The sequence below is a fragment of the Phyllostomus discolor genome, chromosome 3 (genome assembly GCF_004126475.2).
Source record: "Phyllostomus discolor isolate MPI-MPIP mPhyDis1 chromosome 3, mPhyDis1.pri.v3, whole genome shotgun sequence".
Lineage (NCBI taxonomy): Eukaryota > Metazoa > Chordata > Mammalia > Chiroptera > Phyllostomidae > Phyllostomus > Phyllostomus discolor.
The window spans coordinates 197615991-197626994 of NC_040905.2; positions in this window are offsets into that span (position 1 = coordinate 197615991).

An 11004-nucleotide genomic window follows, 5' to 3' on the forward strand; every position below is an offset into this window, starting at 1 on the left:
AACTTAAGCTGCTGCCCGCCCATTCCTTCCCATTCCCAAGCCAAATAAAAAGATGGGGCATCATTTGCGTTACTAGACTGAACTACCCTTAGCTGAATCTTCATGGTGAGAGGAATCCAAGAGGCATTGTTTGGTTTGTTGTAAAGAAAACAATAATTTTCAAATGTATATTACATTGCAGAATAACTGCGATGGGAATTTAAAAATTTACAACTTTTCCCCCTTTTCCTTAGCCTACACTCAGACACGTGCACCCAAGCAAACACAGTTTCCAGGGGTCAGGAGTGGGGCCGAGGATGCGCAGGGCGTAGCTTTCATTTGTTCCTTTTATCGGAAGACTCAGAGAAGAGAAGGTCTAACCGTCTGGTAACTCATTAAACTACTTTGCAAAGCAAGTCTCAGACACTGGCCCATTTGTTTAAGTCCTGCTGATGAGTACAGAGTTACCTTTTGAATCATGACATATTTGGAGTGAAAAGATATTTGCCATCTGAACCCTGGCCGTCGCTTCTATTTTCAAAGGGAGGTAAAACATTCACAGGTTAAAACTTGTTTCACCTTTATTATACCAACCCCTCACATTTGGATAATCACCAACAGAATTTAGGGAAATATAATCTACATCCAACATTATAGTTTTCAAGATGCTTTACACTCATTATTTTGGTTGGCTCCCTGGCCAACTCAATAGGTAAATATAACCAGACGCAGGTCTGCCGCCTGGGGCTTCCAGAGGCAGGTGCTGATGTAAAGGGAAGTGGTTTTATTTGGGGGCAGCCCCCTGGAAGATGGAGGACTCTCGTCTCAAAGCCCATCTAAGCATCTCAGGCCTCCTGGCTAGTTCATATAGCGGGATTGTGGAAAGAGGGGAACTCGGGAACTTCTGGTGACGTGCAGTTTCTCAGCTCCACTCTGGGGTGGTTTCAGTGTTGTCTCCTGTGTGTGTCAGCATGTGGTGTCATCGCTCCACCTGCAGTCTCACTGCTGATGTCGGGGCACCGGACGTGCAGGAGTGTCTCTGCTGGTTGTGATGGGAGTCGCTGATGCTTGCCCCATCTTCCGTGGTCAGGGTCATGCCTTGGCTAAGCAGGGGCTGCAACTGCTGACGTCTGCAAAACACTTCCAAGGAAACTTTAAATGCATGAATCTTCTATGAGCTTTTTAGTGCAGCCTGATCTATAACTACCATCTGATTAGTATACTATGTTTATTTCAATCATGGTTACATTTCCCCACTGTCATTTCTTCCTCCATATCTATAGAGCTATTGATGTCGTTTGAATCTTCTGGGGGAATGAAAAACCTGAGCCTGTTGTAAAGCAAAACCTTATAACTTTATAATGTATATTATATGTGTATGTGTATATACATACTTGCTTTTATATGTTCTATATTTTCTATATATATATATATAATACATTATATATACAATTTTATTTGTTTTTATTTATTTTTTAAATAGTTTTAAAATTTATTTTTAGAGAGAGGGGAAGAGTAGGAGAAAGAGGAACATCAATCGGTTGCCTCTTAAATGCCCCTAACTGGGACCTGGCTTGCAACCTGGGCATGTGCCCTGACTGGGAATTGAACCAGTGACCTGTAACTCACAGGCCAGTGCTCAATCCACTGAGCCACACCAGCCAGTACAAAAGCAGATATATATTATTAGAGGTACCTGTTGAGCAGATATAATTTTTCCATCATGGGAAAAATAAGCCATAAAGAGCTTTGAAACAATAAAGGCAAGCATTATAAAGAAAAGAATGGTTAAACTTAAATATAAAATTCCTGCTAATATGTTCCTGAGTCCTTGTGTTATCCATGAAAAATAAACTCACAAACCAATCTCCAGTTCCCTCAAAGAGAGGGGTGTGATGCACCAAGGTTTGCTGAAGCCTGTTGCCTGACTTGGGTGATGCTTGTTTCCACCAACGAGCTGAGTCAACGGAAGTGCAACAAGAGGGCTTGGTGGTCATGCACACTCCTCCCTGTCCTGCAGATTTGTAGTCGAAGGCAATTCCATTGTCTAAGACAACTTTAGCTGGAAAGTCCAGAGATTTCTGAATATTAGCAAGTGAGGTGGCGGTTTTGTTGGCTATGGTGATTCAAGTCTTGGAGAGATTCCGAAGTACATGCTGATGTGCGGCTACTCCCCACGAGTGTAACAGAGTACCTCTGACGCCATAGTCATCACCATCTGGGATTTCTCCAGGACGGTCTCGGGCTATCCAGGTGAACATCGATTGCTCACCCTGGAGTCCCATTTGTCCAACCATTTTTTTTTTTACTTGCTTGTAGGTCTCAGGAAGGAATAGTTCTCCTCTGGGGTCCCCCGGGCAGGTTAAAAGCATCTGGAGTTGGAGTCCATGTTCCAGTGGGATCTGCAGGTGAAGCTCTGGCTTTCAGGAGAAAGGTTACTTGAGCAGGCAGTTTGCAGAGCAAGCCCCGTCCCAGCAGAGGGATGGGACATTCAGGTAAATAGAGGAACTGTGTGATGATTCCAGGTCTCAGTTGGCATCTAAAGGCTGGAGGGAGGCTGGTTGCTGCATCGTCTCACTAGCCGCTATGACCAAGACCGTTGTGGGGTCTTTATTATTTTTTAGTCGATTTGGTGTTTGACACAGAGTACGTGGCTCCCGTGGCTCCTAAAAGCCAAGCAGCTTGTTCCCCGCTGTCAGTTGTATCTGAGGCTCCTGTGGGGAAATGATGGTTGGCCAGGAGGTGTCTAGAGGAGCCCCCGGGCCCCCTCATTCATCATCTGAGTCACCGTTCCATTTCCCCCTCTGCCATTGTGCCCCCTTTTATTCTTTTTTTCCTATGCTCGTTGCTAGGCACCCGAGGCTTTCTGCCCTGGTGATCTGCACCTGGCCTATCATCCTTGCTCCAGTCTTGTCTGTGCATAAGTGAAAATAAAACTTTGAAGACAATGAACTGAACTAGAGTTTAATGTCCGTAACTGTGCATCAGAGTCTATTGAAACATAATTTCTCCCCCCTAAAATCACCCTCAATTTTTATCAAAAAGCCAAATCAAGACTATTTCATTTACTGCCTTAAGTCCAGTTTCAATTTGGCCCAATTATTTGTGTAAAAATAACAGGAAGAGCAATTGATAATATAGGCACTCTTAGGCGTGGTTTGCTGGAAGCTTATAAGGAATTTCCTAATTGAGCTTTCATTAGCCCAACGGGGTAGATGGAGAAGCCAAGCCACCCAGATCCTCAAGTTCTCGAGGTTCCTCAAATGTCTGGAGGTTCTCTCTTGCCATCTCCCAGGAAAGCAACCTTGGCTCCTTGCCTGGAAAGACTGCCATGAACCTTATGAATAAGCAAGATACCAGGTCATTTCTCCAAGGGGATTTTATCAGTTTCAAAGCCAATCTTCATTCCTTAAGGCTTTGCTGACATCCAGAGTCTAGGCATGTCTCTCTCAGACACGACATGCCAGTCACAGTCGCGGTCAATAAAGCCACATTGGAAACCAGCTTTATGTGTCCTATTGACTTCATGCAAATAACTATATCGTTATAGGAATAATAATACTCATTAAGAGTTTCCAAATTCCAGAGGGATCAGGTAGGGAGAAAAATATAAATGCCTCAAGATTGCTCGTGAAAGTGTAATTTACCAAATTGCTTTAAGAAAAAAAAAAAACAAGTTTGCTTATTTCTGAAAAGAACATTAAAAATTAGCAATATTTTCAACAGAAAGTTACAAAAATTACGATTGTCTTCATTCTGTCCCGTAATCAATTTTTGTTCACCCTCATTATTTGCCAGTATTTCTACAAGTCCAGATAGTCCATAGAGTTCTAGTAATCTTCATTCAGTTCAAAAATATGATCTGAAAACTTACTCTCAGAAATATGTAATGTAGAATAAGCCAGAGTCCTTTCCATGGATCTCTCTGAAGATGCAACATTTGTAAATGCATCAGGGTAAAGCATGGACTGTCTCTAAATGACAAAAAAAAAAACAAACAGAACAAAACAAAAACCCCAAAAAACCTTAAATGACATGGTTATAGATTTGATACAATTTACAAAGGAATTTGCTTTCCTGTAACAACATTTTAAGATAACAATTAGAATTGTAAATGAAAGTATATTGGAACTTTGTAGACTCTTGGAGATTTTAATATAATCTCTAGAACACCCATTTTAATAAAACTATGTGTATACAAATAGAACATAGTTATTGTTTATTTGACAAAACTTTCTCTATACTTTAAGCATATCAAGTAGGCCTACTTGGTTCAAAACTTCTTCATAAGGAGAAAGAACAAATCCCTGACACACTCCAGGGACCCATTGGAATGACCCAAAGCCAATTTCAGGTCAAGAAAAAGTCTCAACATTTAAACCCTGGGAAGGTTGTCATATATATTTGACCAAAAGATTATATATTGTTATGAAACAATGTTAAATTATTTATTTACCCAAAGTGAGAATAAAGGTATCAAACATAAATACAGGCTAGCAAAACTTGAGCTGACTTCCCAGAGACCCGTTTCCTTTTACCAGCATGTACCCCAATGCCTCTCTGACTCCCTCTCTTTAACACAGAGTTGACAGACTTAGGAAGAAAGGAGGAGGCCACGGAGAGACTGACTGACTGACTGAGGGGGAGCAGCCCTCATTAACCCTTCGCTTCAGCCTCCCAGTGGTCTGAGCGAGGAGGTACCTTGCTGCCTGCTATTTCCCCACGCTCTGGGCCAAAGGAATCAGGACAATTAAGGCTGAATAGCTGCGTGGCTCCAGCCAGAATCACACGGAGTTCCTCTTTCTGTACTTAAGCAGACAAGGGGACTTAAGACTTAGCCTGTTGGAATGTTGTCCTAGCAGCCTTCTGTTCCTCAGGAAGTAGTCTGGATTTTTTCATTCTTTTCTACCTTTTCTGTGTGATCTTTAGTAGGGGTAGGCCACTTTGTTTGGATCCCCACAGTTTTCTGAGCATACTTCCCACCGACATCTGGCCCAGTTCGACCTCTGTGTAGAAGCAGAGGCAATGAAAACATCTTCTGATATTCTGTGTGTCCTTGCTCTTCTCCCTGCCGGCCTCCTTTTGTTTTGGTATTGGTCCTGACATCTGGGGGAGCAGGCTCCGTTCTTCCTTGTTTTTGGATTACAGAAATCCTCCTTAGGTAGGAGAGAGTCAGGGTTTCATCCATGGGAGCAGTAATCTTTAAAGAATGGAGCTTGTCCAAATGCACTTAAAGGAATTTTTCACCAAATTAAGGACAGAAATACCTCTGGGCTTTATCGAAATGATTAGAGGCCCTTCAGAGTGCAGAGGAATCTGGGAAAGAATTTCTAAATTTTCTCTGTTAGTTTCTAGAAGGTACCAGTATATGAAATTAACTTGCCCTTCTATGGTACCTATAGGATGCCATATAATATATAGGGTACCTATTATATGTTAGAGAACCAACCTCTTTGTTATCTTGACAGAGGAGAAAAAAGTTCTGGGGAGATGGTGGAGACTCAATTTTCAGGAATATAGCTAGAAATTTTCCAGGATCAAGCAGTAAAGTTGTTTGTGACCACTAGGTGGCGATATTACATCATGAAAATGACACCCTTCAATGTCTAGAGGCCTCTTTTTTTTTGACCACTCTCAGGTTCTGTCTCCCCTCTTTCATTTCTCCTCTCATAGCGTCTACGGGGTTCACCGCTTGTTTGCTGTCACCTCTCTTGCCAGACTGTGAGTTTCTGTGAGTGGCATCTGTCTTCACTGCACATCTTTAGTCCCTATTTAAGAACCTGGAACATTGTAAATGCTCAGTAATATATACTGAATGAGCGAATGAATGAAAAACGTATGACATATCTCCTTTCTGTAGGATACGTATAATGTAGCCGTATGAGCTGAGTGGTACAAAGTAGGAGATAGCTATGTGATGAGAAGAAGGAGGGGCATTTGGATGCTACCTGAGCCTGAGTTAGGCTTTGGCATGTGGAGGTGTTTGTGGAAGTGGCCTTTAGCTGGAGGGAAGTGACGTGGGTGGGAAAAGTTGGGGGGATAGGCAAGGAGTGTAGTGTTCCTGTCTGGGATGGGCAAAAGCTGGGACCGGAGACAGCTTATGACTAGATTGTTCAGGGCCTTGAATGTCAGGCTAGAGCAAGTGGACTAACATTTAGAAAATGTTAATCTAATGGCAGTGAAATTTGAGTTAGAGATTGGCAAGACCGGTGAAGTCAGTTATTAAAGATGAAAAGTGATCAGGGCCTGGATTAGGTAGGTGGCAATAAGAATGGGAACAAAGGGACATTGTACAAAAGAAGAATGAACAATACCTGGAAAGTGGAAAGAGAGGGAGAGGGAGGAGTCAAAGAATTTTCAGCCTGATTCACTTAGGTGCTGTCATTATCAGAAATTGTGAAGTCAAAGGAAAAATCAGTTTAAAGAAAGATTGCCCTGGCTGGGGTGGCTCAGTGGATAGAGCATCCGCCTGTGAACCAAAGGGTTGCTGGTTTGATTCCCAGTTAGGGACATGCCTGGGTTTTGGGCCAGGTCCCCAGTAGGGGGCGTGCGAGAGGCAACCAAACATTGCAGTTTCTCTCCCTCCCTTTCCCTCTGTCTAAAAATAAATAAATAAAATCTTAAAAAAAAGAAAGAATGGTCAACTTTTGATGTAGTTGGAATTCCTGAACATCAAAACTTTACAATGAAGTTATTGTTATATATGCTTTTCACTTATGGAAATTCAATACAAAAATGAAGCACAGGTGGGAGGGAGTGACAGAGAGAATATAATGCAACTGGTGGGGGCTGTTCTAGCTCTGCCACTCAGTGAGAGTACGTTCCAGAGGGAGTGTGAGATGGGGAAGGTGAGTTTGCTGTTCCCATTTTGATTTATAAATACCATGTGCATTTTATAGGTGACTAATGGCTTATTTGAGGGTAATTTTAGCTATTCACAATCTATTTTAAATCAGAATTTCCTAGCAAGATTTGACATTTTAAAATGTGTGCCAGACACTAGGCTGGGCAATAGGCAGCTACCAAGAAGACATACCTCAGTCACTGCATGAGAGTTGCCCGCAGTCTAATTGGGTAGAAAGATATGGAAGCAGACAGTCAGGGCTAGAGACCATGTGGACAGTCAGAGGTGGGTGCAGAGAGGATCAAGTTTGTTGGTGAGTGTGTGAAAGCAGAGGTGGCCCGGGGCCCTGGGGTTGGAGAGAGACCTGAGAGTCAGAGTCAGAACAGGTAAGAGCAGCAGGAAGAGTGGCTGAGATCTCAGAGGGCAGAATACTGAGGAAGGAGAAGATTCACGACTGGGTAAAATACTCCCTGTAGACGTCAAGAAGAGTCATAAAATTAAGGAATTATCAGAGAGGTAGAAGGAAAACTAAGGTAAGGTGGATGAAGACTGAGAAGAGTAGGTAATTTTCATAATTAGAAAGTCAGCAGTGACCTTTGAATGGTTTTAGTCCAGTGATGGGGCAGAAAAAGGGGTTCAGAGTGATGGATGAGAATCTGGAAGCAAAGAGAATACATGCCACTTCTCCCAGTTACAGTCCAGTAAAACCAGCCCGGATATATTCCTGATGAGGTTTCCTTGCAGAATTGCTGGGATCTCTGGATGGCATGACCTCTGCTCCTGCATGGTCTGTCCACTGGAAGGGCACTTATCTCCATAGGACTCTGATGCAGAGATTGGTCTCACTCTACATGAACCTTATATTCAAGCTGCAGTGCAAACCGGCTGAGCCGCAGATCTCAGCTGTGGTTGTTGCATTTTATACTAAACATATCTGTATTTCATTCCATAAGTAAAATCAACATTCCCACGTGACTACAAATGCTCACTTGCTAATCGCTTCCCTGGAGTTTGCTTCTTGCAATTATCTCATCAGAATTGAGACAAGGCAATATGTAACCGGTTATTCCAGGATGCAGGGAGCTCTGGGGGTTTTCAGTTAATGGCTCCTTATCCTAGCTATATTGTTCTTTGGAAGAGATTTAAATAATAATAAAAAACCCTCCTTTGTATGTTCCCACGTAGTTACCATTTCTGGTGTTCTCTTAATTCCTTTGTGTCAATCAAGACTTCCATACAGCATCCTTTTCCTCCTGCCTGAAAGGCTTGAACATTTCCTCCAGTGCAGTTTGTCAGTGATGAACTCATTCATCTTTTGTAAGTCTGAGAAAATCTTCATTTTTGCCTTCATTTTTGAAAGATATTTTTGCTGGGTAAAGAATTTTAGGTTGGCAGTTTTCTTTGCTTTTAGTACTTTAAGGATGTTGCTTCACTGTCTTCTGGTGTGCACATCTGATGAGAAGTCCAATATCAGTCTTATCTTGGTTCCTCTGTGTGGGATGTGGGTTTGTTTTTTTTTTCTCCTGGCCACTTTTACGATTTTCTCTTTATCACTGATTTTAAGCAATTTAGTCATGCTGTGCTTGGTATAAGTTTCTTTGTTTCTTCTGCTTGGGGTTCATTGAGCTTCTTGGATTTGTAGGTTTATAGTTTTCATTGAATTTGAGAAATTTTTACCCATGTTTTTTCAAATATATTTTCTGTCTTCGACTTCCTTTAGGGACTCCAATGACATGTTTGTTAGGCTGCTGGAAGTTGTCCTGCAGCTGATGGATGCTCTTTTTTTGTTGTTGTTTGCTTTTTGTTTTTCTTTTTTGGGCCTTTTTCTCTTTGTGTTTTATTTTGGATAGTTTCTATTGCTGTGTCTGTCTTCAAGTGTATTAACCCTTCGCTCTTTCCTGCACTGTCTAAACTGCTGTTATCCTATCCCATACATTATATTTTTTCATTTTTAGGTGTTTGATTCTGCCTTTTTAATATCTTCATGTCTCTGTTTAACATGCTCTCAAAGTTCTTTTTTTTTTTTTTTAAGATTTTATTTATCTATTTTTAGAGAGGGAAGGGAGGGAGAAAGACAGAGAGAGAGAGAGAGAAACATCAATGTGTGGCTGCTGGGGGTCGTGGCCTGCAACCCAGGCATGTGGCCTGACTGGGAATCAAACCTGCAACACCCTAGTGCACAGCCCGTGCTCAATCCACTGAGCTACGCCAACCAGGGCCTTAAAGTGCTTCTTAAACATACCGAATACAGTTGTAATGACTATTTTAATGTGTTATATGCTAATTCTATCATCTGTATCACTTCTGGATTGGTTTCTATTGATTTTTCCCCTAATGGGTCACATTTTCCTACTTCTTTACATGCCTGGGAACTTTTTATTGGATACCACACATTGTGATATTATTTTGTCGGGTGTTGGATATGTTTGTATTCTATAAATATTATTGAGCTTGTTCTGGAATGCAATTAATTTACTTATAAACTTTTTGATCCTTTTGGGTCTTACATTTAAGCTTTTTTAGAAGGGGCTAGAACATCGTTTAGTCTAGAGCTAATTATTCCCCGAAACTGAGGCAAAAACCTTTCTCAGCACCTACCCAGTGCCCCATGAGTCAGAAGCCTTTCTGCTTCAGCTGGAGAAAAGAAGAACCATCCCTGGTCCTACAGGAGCTTCAAAGACTGTTCCTTGTTATCTTTTTGGGGTAGTTCTTTCTCCAGCCTCAACATCCTTTCCTCACAGCCATCAGCTCACCAGCACTTAGCTAGAGATGGGAGGGGAGACCTTCTGCGGGTCCTGGAAGCTCTCTCTTCGGGTGGCCCTTTCCTCTCTGAGGCTCTGTCCTGTGAATCTTGGCTGCCTCCTGAACTCTTCTGCTCAGGGGCTTGAGTTGGCCTGGGCTCCTTCTCCCTTTCAGAGAGTCCCTCCAGGCAGCAACAAGCTGGGGTAATCCTAGGGCTTCCCTTGATGGTTTTCTGTTTCTCAGGGACCACTGACCTTTGCTGCTTAATGTGCAATATCTTTCCATATATTTTGTCTAGGGTTTTTGTGTTTTTTGTGTTTTTTTTAGGGGTAGGAAAAAATCCACTCTTTGAATCAGATCCAGTCCCAAGATGTAAGATGTTACTCCATCTTAGCTGGAAGCAGAAGTGTCTATTATCCTCGAGGTTCAGGAAACTTCTTGTGGGCCTCTGGAGCCTTTGACTATGCCGACCCGAGTCACCTCTTCTTGGGGCAGGAAAGGGGCGCTTCCCAGAGAGGCTGCAAGGGCAGTGAGCCACTGCGGAGGGGACGGGGACTCTGCTTTTCCTTTCTGGCTCGTGTCAAGTCTTTGGATTTTATCTTCGGTCTCAACTTACTACTGCACATTCCCGTGGCCCTCTCTCCTGCTTTGAAACAACACCTCCCAGCTCTCATTTGAAATCTTGAACTTTTTCATTTGGTTCCCTTGGACCCTGTTTGTGTATTTAGGTCACCGAAGGCTCCTGCATCTCGGGCAAATGAAAGTTTCCGAGCGGCAGTTACAGCAGCCAGCATCTGCTTCTGCAGAGAAGCACGAACCGAAAGGCACTGTGTTCTAGCTTGAAGATGAATTGCAGACATACTTTTAAAAGGCGATTCCTGAATTTCAAGGGTGAATAAAATACCACTGAACAAAGCATTCCAGCTGGTTAAATTTAGGACAAGAAAAAAAACCTGACCCGAGAATATTCTCTGGCTTTGAGCCCAGGGTATTTTTCCTTTTAGAGTAAATTTGGTACCTTTTCATCCATGTGGAGCTGTTGCCTTCCAGCATTTTATTCTGGGATGGGAGGTCAACAATGACTGCCTTGGTGCTGAAGCCAATGGATGCTTTTCAGTTATTAAGCTATTTGACCTCTCAATAGTATTTGACATCATAATCTCCTTAATATACTCCCTGGCATTCCTTGTCCCTCGCTAGCCTTGCTTCCCCTGCCTGTCTTTTCAGATGGAATTCTTCTTGGCTCTTTCCTGAGCCTTTTTCTCACATTAAATATTCTCCCTGGGCTCTCATACCCATGCCCATGGCTCAACTGGGAATTCCTAAGTCTGTATTTTTAGCCCACGTATTCTTTCCTGAACTTCTGTTCAGTGTATTCAACAGTTCACGTGACAGCTTCACCGACCCAGCACCCAGGTGATTCAGCCTTAGCAGGCTCG